Here is a 15052-nt window from a genome sequence, read left to right as displayed (position 1 = left end):
CAGCCACTCCCGCGTTTTTCCAAGAAACGGTAGCATTTTTTCACACACACCCATAAAACGGCCAGTTTCCGGCCAGAAACACCCACTTCCTGTCAATCACATTACGATCACCAGAACGAAGAAAAACCCTTGTAATGCCGTGAGTAAAATACCTAACTTCATAGCAAATTAACTTGGTGCAGTCGCACTGCGGACATTGCGCATGCGCAGCAAGCGGAAAATCGCAATATAGCGAAATTTGGCAACGAGCGAACAACTCGTAATGACCACCTATGTTCGTTCTTGGCATTGGATGGATGGTAATTACGGGTACTGTGCTGTGCTAATTTCTGCCTCTGGATATTTGGAGGCTACTGGCACTGTGACCTTTGGTACAGTAGTCGGTGACTACAAACACTGTACTAGTTCCTGGCTCCGGGCAGTGATGCTTTGAGACACTGTACGGTGGTGTCTTATACATCTCCCAGCTGTCTGACTGTAATGAGTATGACAAGGATGTATCTCTCAAAGACATCCTTAATTATTTGACAGGTACACTGATACCCCTTTCACACCAGCCTATTTTCCCGGGATGATCCCGGCAACATCCCGGGTGTAGCGCTGGTGTGAAAGTGTCCCGGGACAGTATCCCGGGTCCCATGCCCCTGCATTTCAACCCTGCTTTCTTGCAGGGTTGGTCCCGGGATCTTCCCGGGAACCTGGTCAGTCTGAACGGGAGCCAGGTCAATGCGACTCGGCTCCCATTCACTCTCTATTAGCAGGCGGCGTTTGGAGATCATGTGATCTCTTGCGCCGCCCCCGCCGCGTCACCGCTGACGTCAGCAACCCGGCAATATGCCGGGCTGCTGACTGCAGTATGCAAGGGGTCTTACCCGGGAATGCCCCTGTATGATCCAGGGGCCGTATTCCCGGGTAAGACCCCGGCATATCTGGTCTGAAAGGGGTATCAGTGGCACCCCCTTCCCAGATCCTGGCACCCTACCCAGCAACCTATTTCTTTCTATTTCTTTCTCTCTCTCACACATATATATATATATATATATATATATATGTAGTAGAAATAGTCGGCACTCAGGAACAACGTGGATACAGACCGGGGTGCCCTCCTCAAAAGCATGCACGGTGTAGATGTTCGTGGTGACTGAAGCCACAAACCATTGACCCCCTCACCACAGAAACAGGCGGCACGCCACGGGTTTGGTAGTGAAGAAAATTTTTATGAAGCAAACTGCATGACACGTCCATGGTTTGTGGCTTCAGTCACCACGAACATCTACACCGTATATATATATATATATATATATATATATATGTCATCCATACATATATACGTCATCCATCCACTGTCTCTCTAAATACATCCATACACGTCCTCTATCGGGTGGTCTTCAGTATGCTGCCGGCCGGCATGCCGACACATATTCTCCCTCTTGGGGGAATAAATAGCGTGTAGCGCGCCACCGTGCCCGCAGCGTGGCGAGTGCAGTGAGCCCGCAAGGGGCTCATTAGCACTCACCCAGCTGTTGATATGCCGGCAGTCGGTATGCCGGCGGTTGGGATCCCGGCCGCCGGCCACTCATACTACACCCCCTCTATCATACATACATACATACATACATACATACATACATACACACACACACACACACACACACACACACTGCCTCTATCAGACATACATACATACATACACACACTGCATCTATCAGACATACATACATACATACACACACTGCATCTATCAGACATACATACATACACACACTGCATCTATCATACATACATACATACATACATACATAAACACACTGCCTCTATCATACATACATACATACATACATACATACACTGCCTCTATCATACATACATACATACATACATACACACACACACTGCCTCTATCATACATACATACATACATACATACATACACACACTGCCTCTTTTATACATACATATATACATCCATACACTGCCGCATTCATACATACATACATCCATACACTGCCACATTCATAGTACATACATATATACATCCACACACTGCTTCTATACATAAATACATATATACATACATACACTGCCTCCATACATACACCACACGCAGCCGCTGTGACCCGGGACGTGGTAATACCGCTTTCACATTGCAAATGCCGGATCCCACCCGGTAAGAGAAACGTGTCCTTACCAGGTGGGATCGGGCATTTGGTCTCCTTTGATGGCTTTCCGACCCGAAAATATACCGGGTCGGTTGCCATAGCAGCGGGGGGGGGGGGGGGGGGGGGGGCGCAGCAGCAGCAGCAGGGGCGGGGGTGGAGGCGGCGCTGGGAGATGAGCTCATCTCCTGCGCCGCCTCTCCCTATGCTGTGAATGGGAACCGTGTCGCATCGACGCGGCTCCCATTCACACTGCACCTGACCCGGTATTCAACCCGGGTATAATCCTTCTTTTATACCGGGTTGAATTACTGGGTCAGGCAACCCGCTAATTCCCGCAGAGTGCTTTCACATCGCACACTGACCCTTGTCGACACTGGGTTATTTGTGCGTTGTGAAAGGGGTATAACTGCCTGCCAGCACAGCTGGCAGGGAACTACTCAGCGTGTGCAAAAGCCTCGCTGCTGTGCAATGCTTTTGCACCCTTGTGGGGGGATAGGGCCAGACATGCGGGGAGGACTAGCTCCCTCCAAATGTCTGAGAATCTGATCGTAGATGTGCTAAATTTAGCACATCTATGATCAGCTCTGAATAACCCCCACAATTAGTACCTCAGTTATTTTGACCCATGTCCTGTTGGTTTGAATACTGTACACCTCCTGACAATCTGACCACACCTATCACATGAGGCTATTGGGCAGCATGTGTGTGTGTGTGTGTCAGGCTATGGGGCAGCGTGTGTGTGTCAGGTTATAGGGAAGCGTGTGTGTGTCAGGCTACGGGGCAGCGTGTGTTTGTCAGGTTATAGGGAAGCGTGTGAGTGTCAGGCTATGGGGCAGCGTATGAGTGTCAGGCTATGGGGCTGCGTGTGTGTGTCAGGTTATAGGGAAGCGTGTGAGTGTCAGGCTATGGGGCAGCGTGTGTGTGTCAGGTTATAGGGAAGCGTGTGAGTGTCAGGCTATGGGGAAGCGTGTGTGTGTCAGGTTATGGGGAAGCGTGTGAGTGTCAGGCTATGGGGCAGCGTGTGAGTGTCAGGTTATGGGGAAGCGTGTGTGTGTCAGGCTATGGGGCAGCGTGTGTGTGTCAGGCTATGGGGAAGCGTGTGTGTGTCAGACTATGGGGCAGCGTGTGTGTGTCAGGCTATGGGGCAGCGTGTGAGTGTCAGGCTATGGGGCAGCATGTGTGTGTCAGGCTATGGGGCAGCGTGTGTGTGTGTCAGGTTATAGGGAAGCGTGTGAGTGTCAGGCTATGGGGAAGCGTGTGAGTGTCAGGCTATGGGGAAGCGTGTGTGTTAGGTTATGGGGAAGTGTGTGTGTGTCAGACTATGGGGCATCGTGTGTGTGTCAGGCTATGGGGCAGCGTGTGAGTGTCAGGCTATGGGGCAGCATGTGTGTGTCAGGCTATGGGGCAGCGTGTGTGTGTCAGGTTATAGGGAAGCGTGTGAGTGTCAGGTTATAGGGAAGCGTGTTAGTGTCAGGCTATGGGGCAGCGTGTGTGTGTCAGGTTATGGGGAAGCGTGTTTGTGTCAGGCTATGGGGCAGCGTGTGTGTGTCAGGCTATGGGGCAGCGTGTGTGTGTCAGGCTATAGGGAAGCGTGTGAGTGTCAGGCTATGGGGAAGCGTGTGAGTGTCAGGCTATGGGGAAGCGTGTGTGTGTCAGGCTATGGGGAAGCGTGTGTGTGTCAGGCTATTGGGAAGCGTGTGTGTGTCAGGCTATGGGGAAGCGTGTTAGTGTCAGGCTATGGGGCAGCTTGTGTGTGTCAGGCTATGGGGAAGCGTGTGAGTGTCAGGCTATGGGGCAGCGTGTGAGTGTCAGGCTATGGGGCAGCGTGTGTGTGTCAGGCTATGGGGAAGCGTGTTAGTGTCAGGCTATGGGGCAGCGTGTGTGTGTCAGGCTATGGGGAAGCGTGTTAGTGTCAGGCTATGGGGAAGCGTGTGTGTGTCAGGTTATAGGGAAGCGTGTGAGTGTCAAGCTATGGGGAAGCATGTGTGTGTCAGGCTATGGGGCAGTGTGTGTGTGTCAGGTTATAGGGAAGCGTGTGAGTGTCAGGCTATGGGGAAGCGTGTGAGTGTCAGGTTATGGGGAAGCGTGTGTGTGTGTCAGGCTATGGGGAAGCGTGTGAGTGTCAGGCTATGGGGAAGTGTGTGTGTGTGTCAAGTTATGGGGAAGCGTGTGTGTGTCAGGCTATGGGGCAGCGTGTGTGTGTCAGGTTATAGGGAAGCGTGTGAGTGTCAGGCTATGGGGAAGCGTGTGAGTGTCAGGCTATGGGGAAGCGTGTGTGTGTCAGGCTATGGGGCAGCGCGTGTGTGTCAGGTTATAGGGAAGCGTGTGAGTGTCAGGCTATGGGGAAGCGTGTGAGTGTCAGGTTATGGGGAAGCGTGTGTGTGTCAGGCTATGGGGAAGCGTGTGTGTGTCAGGCTATGGGGCAGCGTGTGTATGTCAGGTTATAGGGAAGCGTGTGAGTGTCAGGCTATGGGGAAGCGTGTGAGTGTCAGGTTATGGGGAAGCGTGTGTGTGTCAGGCTATGGGGAAGCGTGTGTGTGTCAGGCTATGGGGCAGCGTGTGTGTGTCAGGTTATAGGGAAGCGTGTGAGTGTCAGGCTATGGGGAAGCGTGTGAGTGTCAAGTTATGGGGAAGCGTGTGTGTGTCAGGCTATGGGGAAGCGTGTGAGTGTCAGGCTATGGGGCAGTGTATGAGTGTCAGGTTATGGGGAAGCGTGTGTGTGTCAGGCTATGGGGAAGCGTATGAGTGTCAGGCTATGGGGAAGCGTGTGAGTGTCAGGCTATGGGGAAGCGTGTGTGTGTCAGGCTATGGGAAAGCATGTGTGTGTCAGGCTATGGGGAAGCGTGTGTGTGTCAGGCTATGGGGAAGCGTGTGTGTGTGTCAGGCTATGATGCAGTGTGTGTGTGTCAGGCTATGGGGAAGCGTGTGTGTGTCAGGCTATGGGGAAGCGTGTGTGTGTGTCAGGCTATGGGGAAGCGTGTGTGTGTCAGGCTATGGGGAAGCGTGTGTGTGTCAGGCTATGGGGAAGCATGTGTGTGTGTCAGGCTATGATGCAGTGTGTGAGTGTCAGGCTATTGGGCAGCATGTGTGAGGCAGCTCCAGACGTTGCACTGACCTGTAGGATGCATGCAGAGTTCACCTCACAGACGTTGACAGCTGCCCTGTGTCCATGCATTTTTCTTCCTGGTATTTCTGGTACTCCTGTAGGCAGCTCAGCCCCTGCAGCTGCCCTTTTCTCATAATTTCAGTGCCCAGGGTTCCCAACACTTACTGGTGGGTGAATGTCAGGACTTCCGCCAAAATGGGGGCGGGGCACCAGGAGCCGTGGGTGGGCGGGGCTTCAGCGGCTACTGCAGAGGAGCTTCAGGTACACTATCTGGCTAGTGAATGGGCAATGCTTTGCATATGGCCACGCCCCCTCCCTACTGCTCTACGTCCCCTTCTCTTCTAGCACTGCCGCGGACAGTGTGCCTGAGCAGCCCCAGCCTGTCTCTAGTTCTCGATGTGGGAGCTGCGCGGGCCATGGAATTAGCCGGGGCCCCATAGCAGCTGCATCCCCTTCCAGGTTAGCACTGCTCCCGTTACTGCCGACAGCTCTATAAGCGCGTGGTTGGCGCTGCTGCTGGTGAGGGGGCGGGCGGCTGATGCTGGTGAGGGGCGGGCGGCTGATGTCTCTCCTCAATCTCCCTTGCCCTCCGTAACGCGCAAAAGTTTATTTTAAAAAAAATGGTCCTGTGAGTTGTAGGGGGACAGTAGTGGCCGCCCTCCAGCGGCCGGCGCTCTAGGCAGCTGCCTAAAGCTGCCTAATGGTAGCGCCGGCCCTGACAGTAATGAGATCACTGTGAAAAACAAGTACCCATTACCATTAATTCCAGAATTATTTGACCGGGAAAAGGGAGCTACTGTGTTTACAAAATTAGATCTTCGTGGGGCCTACAATTTAATCCGCATCCGTGCAGGGGACGAATGGAAGACTGCCTTTAATACCCGGGATGGGCATTACCAATACCTTGTAATGCCTTTTGGTCTTTGTAATGCTCCTGCAGTTTTCCAAAGCTATGTGAATGAACTTTTTCGTGATCTTCTCTACAAGTGTTTAGTAGTGTACTTGGATGATATCTTAATATTCTCCAAGGATCTGAAGTCTCACCGTCACATGTTAAAGAGGTACTGACACGTCTGAGGAAAAATCGACTATATTGTAAGTTGGAGAAGTGTACTTTTGAAGTATCTTCTATACCATTCCTTGGTTACATCATTTCCGGATCAAAGCTATGTATGGATCCTGTAAAGGTACAAGCTATCCGAGACTGGTCCACTCCTACGACTCTCAAGGGGATTCAGCGATTCCTTGGCTTTGCTAATTTTTATAGGAGATTCATTAAGAATTACTCTACGTTGGCCGCTCCCATCACAGCCCTGACTCGCAAGGGAGCAAATCCTATGAACTGGTCTTCTGAAGCAATCAAAGCCTTCTCTGATTTAAAACAAGCCTTTGTGTCAGCCCCCATTCTTCGATAGCCAGATTTGAACCGTCCCTTTCTACTGGAGGTGGACGCATCTACGGAAGCAGTGGGAGCTGTGTTGTCACAAGTCTTTGAAGATAAAAAAGTCCATCCCTGCGGATATTTCTCCCGTAAGTTCCTACCGGCCGAACGTAATTATGCAATTGGGGAGCAGGAATTACTTGCCATCAAGTTGGCATTTGAGGAGTGGAGATACCTTCTAGAGGGAGCACAACACCCCATTACAGTATATACTGATCATAAGAATCTTCTATATCTGCAGTTGGCTCAGTGTTTGAATCCACGACAAGCTCGATGGGCTCTTTTCTTCACACAATTTAATTTCAAGCTCACCTATCGTCCAGGGTCTCAGAACAAAAAGGCAGATGCCCTTTCTCGGTCCTTCAATTCTTCTGAATTAAATGATGCTACCACGAATCAAGCCATTGTGAGTCCTACGTCCTTTTTAATAACTCGAACTTCTCCGGTCCCGCTTCCTCCGCCTGGAAAAACCTTTGTCGCCACAAATCTTCGAAAACGACTGCTTACTTGGGCTCACTCTTCATCCTTCATGGGTCATCCTGGGGTTCTAAAGACTCTCAAATTTATTCAACAGTCTTACTGGTGGCCACGTCTTAAAGCCGATGTTCAAGAGTTTATAGCAGCATGTCCTAAAAGTGCCCAACATAAGAGTCCAAGGGGTTCTCTGCCAGGTTTGTTACATCCATTATCTATACCCAAACAACCGTGGACTCATATCTCAATGGATTTCGTGACCGATTTACCTCCATCAAAAGGGCGGAATACCATTTGGGTGATAGTGGATCGATTTTCGAAAATGGCGCATTTCATTCCATTAATTGGATTACCATCAGCCCCTTCACTAGCCAGATTGTTCATTTCTGAGGTCTTCAAGTTGCATGGCCTTCCTCGAGAGATCATCTCTGATCGGGGAACACAGTTTGTAGCCAAGTTTTGGAGGTCGCTTTGTTCATCTTTAAACATTAAGTTGAATTTTTCTTCAGCATATCATCCTCAGACAGATGGACAAACTGAGAGAGTAAATCAAGATCTTGAAACCTTTCTCCGGCTATACATATCGTCCTCACAAGATGATTGGGTTGACTACCTTCCATTGGCAGAATTCGCTCATAATTTTATACTAACTTTGGTTTTCATACTCGAGTGCCAGAGTTCCATCCGTTGCCAGCCCTAGAGGTTCCAGCAGCAGATCAAGAGCTTCAACGTTTGTCTAAAATCTGGAGTTGTGTGCGCAAGTCGTTGATCAAATCTTCTGCTTGTTATAAATCTTTCGCAGATAGAAAACGTAAGGCTGTACCAAACTACAAGGTAGGAGACCAAGTTTGGATTTCTACTCGCAATCTTAAATTCAAAGTTCCTTCTAAGAAGTTTGCTCCCAAGTTTATTGGCCCATTTCCCATTGTAAAGGTACTCAATCCTGTGTCATACAAAGTAAAGTTGCCACCGTCTTTGAAAATTCCTAACGCCTTTCATACATCGGTGTTGAAACCTTTGATTCTCAATAAGTTTCGTACTACCCTGTCTAAACCTCCTAAAGTTCACTCTTTGCAGGATGAGGAATTTGAGGTTAAGGAGATTGTGGACTTACGTCTCCGATATGGACGTCTGCAGTTTTTGGTCAATTGGAAGGGTTATGGTCCGGAGGAGAGGTGCTGGGTTTTTGCCGAAGATGTTCATGCTCCAAGACTGGTACAGAAATTCTATTCCAAGAATCCTGATAAAGCTCAAAGGTGTTCGGAGTCCACCCTTAAAGGGGGGGGGGTACTGTCACGAACCGATCTCTCACCTCTGCGGGTTCTGGGGTCCATCCGTTGCCGGTGCGGTTGCTCGCGGTGCTCTGCGGCCGTGTGGGGACGCGGCGTGGTCAGTGGCACAGGTGATGCAGGATCTGGGAGTGCGGGGACCAAATGGCCAAAGGCACCGCTGTGTGTCTGCATTATAGGAGGCGGCCATGTTGGAGACCAAATGAGCACTAGAGAGCACTTGTGAAACACCTGTGGGTAAGTGTTAGCCAATCATGTGCTTGTGCTGCCTTTAAGTAGGCTGGGATTATGTTACTCTGAGCCAGTGCTTTGTTGTATCTACTCTATGCCCTAGCTCTGTGCTCTCTCCGTGCATTCCTGTGTGATTCCCATGGTCCAGATATCGCCTCCGCTCCCAGAGGTCTGCCTGCAGCCTTCACTGCTAAAGATCCACCCGCTCCCTGCTGTGCTGTCAGTCAATCGCTCTCCCAGTGGCAAACAAGTGGATTTCCAGAGTCTTGTGAGAGGTTACCCTGTCTGCCTGCTTCAATCACACAGCCTTTGGAGGATTCTACTAAAATCAGCTGTTCGTTTGTTCTGCTCTAAACTTAACCCATTCATCACCATTGTCGTCTGCTTCAGTTTCACAGTGCTGTGTTATCTTCAGAACTCGCAAGTAACCCATTTCAGTATTGTATTTTCTTTGTTGTTGCAATCAAGGACAATTCATCATTCATTCACAAGCCTGTTTAAAACTCAATTTTATGAACATTTCCTCAATGTATCTTTAAGACTGTTCCTGCTTATCATTCTACCACTCTATGCAATACGTCAGTTTATATATGGTGATTAATAATTTGTCATTTAACTCCTTACTGGAATTGTTGCCTTTAAAAAATATATGAAACGGAACTTTCTTCGTCCTCCCTGCTTTCATCATACCCCAGCACCTACACCTTTGGTTGGTCCAGGGTTAACGGATTCACAAAAACACTCGGCCCTGACATCAGATACAGCAGACAGAGCACCCCACCTGGACTGATACAGCAGATCACCCCTTTCAGATACAGCAGACAAAGCACCCCTTTCAGATATAGCAGACAGAGCACCTGTGGACTGATACTGCAGACAGAGCACCCCTGGACTGATACAGCAGACAGAGCACCCCTGGACTGATACAGCAGACAGAGCACTCCTTTCAGATACAGCAGATAGAGCATCCCTGGACTGATATAGCAGACAGAGCACCCCACCTGGACTGATACAGCAGAGAATCCCTTTCAGATATAGCAGACAGAGCACTCCTTTCAGATACAGCAGACAGACGACCCGCCCCACTCCAGACAACACAGTACTGAGACAGACACGTCCAATAAACTCGCCACAGCCGGAGTGAAGATGTCGCCAATCACCGGGGACCTTTATAGAAACCAAAACCAGTGAGATTCCGACAGCGGGATTATGATGTTCGACCTCGATTTGGGATCCAAGTAAGGTGGAAAGTCCAGAGCCGGACTCGGATAGCGGAGTTTGGGTGGGTACGGTTCACGGAGAACCAGACCCGCTCATCTCTACTGATTTTGCCTACTACATTGACCATAAATAATATGAATTGGTCCTGGGCTAGCAATCCGAGGCACCCTGCATCCGGAGTCTTTCCTCCGGTTCTGGTCCCTGCGGCCTTCCTGTTAGCTGACTGGTGTGGCTACAGAGGATTGTAGCTGCAGCAGCGAGGTCCTCCGGTGCAGTTGCCGGGTGTCTGGAGACCGGGGTCCGGGTCCAGGCAGCCAGAGGTTTCTGTTTCCAAGTGTTCTGTTGCTGGAGTGCGGCGTCTGGGAGGCTGAGGCCTGAGGTAGTGGCTGTGTGCTGTTTCCACATGTGTGCTCTGTGTAGGGAGCTGCCATGTTGGAGACCAAGCCAAGCCAATAGGTATCCCAGTTCGCATCCAGCCAATCCGGTGCAGTCATCCCTTATAAAAAGATGTTAATGCTTAGTCATGGTGCCAGTGCTTCAAGTTACTTGCTGCTGTAAGGTGCTCAAGCTCTGTGCTCCCAGGTTAACCCCTGGTATCCTGGTTCTGTTGTGGCCACCCGGTGGTCAGTTCTGTTATTGCAGTCCTTTGCTCCCAGTCCACCTGCTCTTGCGGTTTAACCACTGGGTCCTCTATCTGGTAGAGGGTCTCTGTTTGCTGACGGTGCTCACAGCAATCCTCTCTTCAACATCGTTCTTCAAGTCGTCTCTTCATTCAGTGATCTTCAGCATAATTTACAAATCATAAGTCATCTCTTCATTCAGTGTTCTTCAGCATTGTTTACAAATCACAGGTCATCTCTTCCTTCAGTATTCTTCAGCATCGTTTACAAATCACAAGTCATCTCTTCACTCAGTGTTCTTCAGCATCGTTTACAAATCACAAGTTATCTCCATTCATTGTTCTTCAGCATCATTTACAAATCACAAGTCATCTCTTCATTCAGAGTCTTCAGCATTGTTTACAAATCACAAGTCACTTCTTCATTAAGTATTCTTCAGCATCGTTTACAAGTCACGAACATTTCGTCTTTCAGAATTCACTCAGACTTATCTCCTAGTCGTTGTGTATGATTGCGGATTCAGTAAAGCTGAATTAATCTTTTTTCAGTGTATCATTCTCGTTCATTGTCCTCATTGCCTACCCCTCTACATCTTCGGGCCTAAGTCTTCAATCCATGAGTAAGAACTACATTCAACCACCTTGTTTCCTTCCTTTGCTGATAGCTGCTCCCTCAGTCAATTATCAGTCGTCAGATCCCCGAATCAAGCGTGACGGTAAGCACTGGTCCCATGGATCTGATGAGTGATCAGGCTACTGGGGGTGACACAGCCTCAGACATCGTGTCACGTTTAAATAAACAGGAAGCTATGCAAACTCAAATCGTGCAGTTTATGCAAAGTATGTCAGCCGTCTCGACTCTCTCCATGCAGTCATATCCATACCTCAAGTGCCAGCTATCGTTCCTGCCACTCCAGTTCTAACAGCTCCTGTGCCAGTTCCACTTCCATGGTTACAATTACCTTCACTTAGTAAGTTTGACGGTACTCCAAAGCAATGCCGCGGATTCCTCAACCAATGTGAGTTTCAGTTTCAGTCAGTCAATTTCCCAACCACCTGGACCAGGATAGCTTATATTATTTCTCTGCTGACCGGTCAGGCATTGGAATGGGTATCTCCTCTGTGGGAGAGAGTGGATCCCATTCTTTCTAATTACTCCGAATTTGTATCAACTTTCCAAAAGATTTTCGACGAACTGGGCAGGACTTCTTCAGCTTCTTTGAAGATTCTGCATTTGCAACAGGAAATACAATACATTATCCAGTTTTAGACCCTCTCCTCCGAACTTGGTTGGAACGAAGAGGCTCTCATTGCAGCTTTCTGGAATGGTCTTTCAGACAAGATTGAGGACGATCTAGCAACCCTAGACATTCCAGACAAGTTTGACAAACTAATCTCTCTATGCAACAAGTTGGATCTGAGGTATAGAGAGCATTGCTTGGAGAGATCAAAGTTGGACCGTCCGAGACCTCAGGTTTCTCCTCTTCCTAGACCATCTTCTCCATCCACAGAGGAACCGGTACCATCTCACTGATGTAGAACAACAGAGGCGGAGACGGGGAGACCTCTGTATGTATTGCGGAGCAGCTGCTCACTTTGTTAAGTCCTGCAGTCATCTGCCGGGAAACTCCCACTCCTAACTTACACATGAGAGGTTAAGTTAGGAGTCTCCTCTGAATTACCTTTCAGGAAAGAATCTGTGCTTACCATTTGTCTAGAGCTCTCCTCCTCCTCTTCTCTTTTTGTTTTTGCACTACTCTACTCTGGAGCAGCTGAGAGTTTTATCACCTTGGCACTAGTCAAGCGAACCAGAATTCAGACGGTGAAGTTGGATCATCCTATTTCAATCACTGCAGTTAATGTAAGTTACACCCCTGAAGGAACCATTACACACCACACTGTTGCTCACCAATTAAAGATTGGAGCTCTTCATTCAGAAAACATATCTTTCCTATTAATTCCTAAAGCCTCTCAAGAATTAATTCTCGGATTCCCTTGGCTACAAATATATAATCCCCGCATCAATTGGCAGACTATGGATGTGCTCGCTTGGGGTGAATCTTGCTTCCATGAGTACTTGGCATCTGTGAAACCTCTTTGCAATTTGAATCCTTCTTAACTACTGGTAGTCTATCAGGACTTTCAAGATGTCTTTAGAAAACAGGGAGCTGACACTTTGCCTCCTCATCGTAGTTGGGACTGTCCCATTGATTTGATACCTGCCAAGACTCCTCCAAGAGGTCGAATATACTCTTTATCCATTCCAGAGACTCAGGCCATGTCAGACTACATTTTGGAAAATCTCAGTAAGGGTTATATTTACCCCTCTTCCTCTCCGGCCGGGGCAGGATTTTTTTCGTGAAAAAGAAGGACGGGGGTTTGTGGCCATGCATGGACTGCCAGGGTTTGAATGAGATCACTGTGAAGAACAGATATCCTCTGCCCCTAATTCGTGATTTATCCAATTGAGTGAAAGGGGCCACCATTTTCACTAAGTTGGACCTTTGAGGGGCTTATAATCTGATATGTATTCATTCTGGAGATGATGGGAAGACCACTTTTAACACCCAGGATGGGCATTACGAGTATCTAGTGATGCCCTTCGGTCTCTGCAATGCTCCATTGGTCTTCCAGAACTTTGTGAATGAGATATTCAGAGATCTTCTTTACAGTTGTCTAGTGGTATACTTGGATGATACCTGTATTCTAATTTTTTCTTTAGATTCAAAGGTCCATCGTGAGCAAGTCAAAGAGGTCTTAAACTGTCTTAGGAAGAATCAACTTTTTTGCAAGTCAGAAAAGTGCACCTTTGAGGTACCCTCCGCACCTTTCTCGGTTATGTTATTTCCAGACAGGAGCTACAGATGGATTCAACCAAAGTCCAAGCGATTCGTGATTGGACTCTTCCTACCACTCTAAAAGGGATCCAATGATTTCTTGGCTTTGCCAACTTTTACAGAAAATTATCAAGGACTACTCAACTATAATCGCCCCAATTACCATGTTAACCAGGAAAGGAGCCAATCCTTCGATTTGGCCACCCGAAGCTCTGAAAGCCCTCACGTTCTTAAAAGAGGCCTTCATGTCTGCTCCAGTTCTTTGCCAAGCTGATTTCAGTCTCCCCTTTCAGGTGGAAGTAGATGCTTCTTTATTGGGGGTCGGGCAGTTCTTTCTCAGCTCTTTGAAGATAAGAAAAATCATCCTTGTGCATATTTTTCTTGAAGATTCTCCCAAGCAGAGCAAAATTATCCAATTGGTGAACAAGAACTGTTGGCCATAAAATTAGCTGTTGAAGAGTGGCGATATTTATTAAAGGGAGCTCAACACCCTATCTCTGTTATCATCACAGATCACAAGAATCTTCTGTACCTCCAGACAGCTCGTTGTTTAAACCCACGGCAAGCCAGGTGGGCTCTCTTCTTCTCTCGGTTTTCCTTCAAACTCTCTTACCACCCGGGAACCTTAAATTAAAGAGAAGATACACTTTCTCATTCTTTTCAAATGGATGATTCACTTGGCTCCTCTGAGAAACAGTTTATTCTGAATCCGGCTTCATTTGCTTCAACTCATACTGTTCCTCTTCCTCCTCTGGGGAGAACTTTTGTGGCACCAAAACTTCACAGAAAATTGCTTATGTGGGCTCATTCTTCATCTGTCATGAGTCATGCCGGTGGTATTAAGACTCTCAAGTTCATTCAGCGATTTTACTGGTGGCCTCATCTTAAAACGGATGTCTTTGCATTTGTAGCAGCCTGTTCCAAGTTTGCTCAACATAAAAGTCCACGAACATCTCCCTCAGGTCTTCTACATCCACTTCCAACCCCTCAAAAGCCTTGGACTTACATCTCTATGGATTTCATAACTGATTTGCCAGTCTCCAGAAGGCAAAACACCATTTGGGTTATTGTCAACTGATTTTCAAAGATGGCTCACTTCATACCTCTCATCGGTCTTCCCTCTGCTCCTCAGCTATGCAAATTGTTTTTCTCAGAGATTTTCCATTTGCATGGTCTCCCACAGAAAATAGTTTCTGATCGGGGTCCTCAATTCATGGCCAACTCTACAGGGGGCATAACTGACCACGCCCCTTTATGAAGCCACGACCCTATTTTCACCCGGGACGCCACAAGGGCTAGAACCAGCCCTGAGTATGCACAGTGGTAGAAATACCACTAGGCACATGCCTAGGGGTGCTACTTGCTGGGGGGCAACACAGCATGCTTGCCTGCATGAGAGCCCTGCAAGGCTGCTGGCCAGATGACGTTCATAGGTGATTCTTTTTTTATTTCAACTTACATTTTATTTTGCAACTGGAATTAGGCCAGAAAATAGTTGTTCAGGAGGTGGTGAAGGGTGATCTTGGGCTGCTTTGACACTCAGGAGCCATTGAGACATGCTCTGACATGAAAGGGGCAGTGACATGATGGGGGTGACCAATAATGTTGAGCCTAGGGATGGCAAGAGCCCTAAATTCACCCTGAGTATACACATACATATCTAGAGTGACACCTA

The sequence above is a fragment of the Pseudophryne corroboree genome, chromosome 3 (genome assembly GCF_028390025.1).
Source record: "Pseudophryne corroboree isolate aPseCor3 chromosome 3, aPseCor3.hap2, whole genome shotgun sequence".
In the NCBI taxonomy this organism is placed as follows: Eukaryota; Metazoa; Chordata; class Amphibia; order Anura; family Myobatrachidae; genus Pseudophryne; species Pseudophryne corroboree.
The sequence above is the reverse complement of the archived record's forward strand: the minus strand, read 5'-3'. Positions refer to the sequence as shown.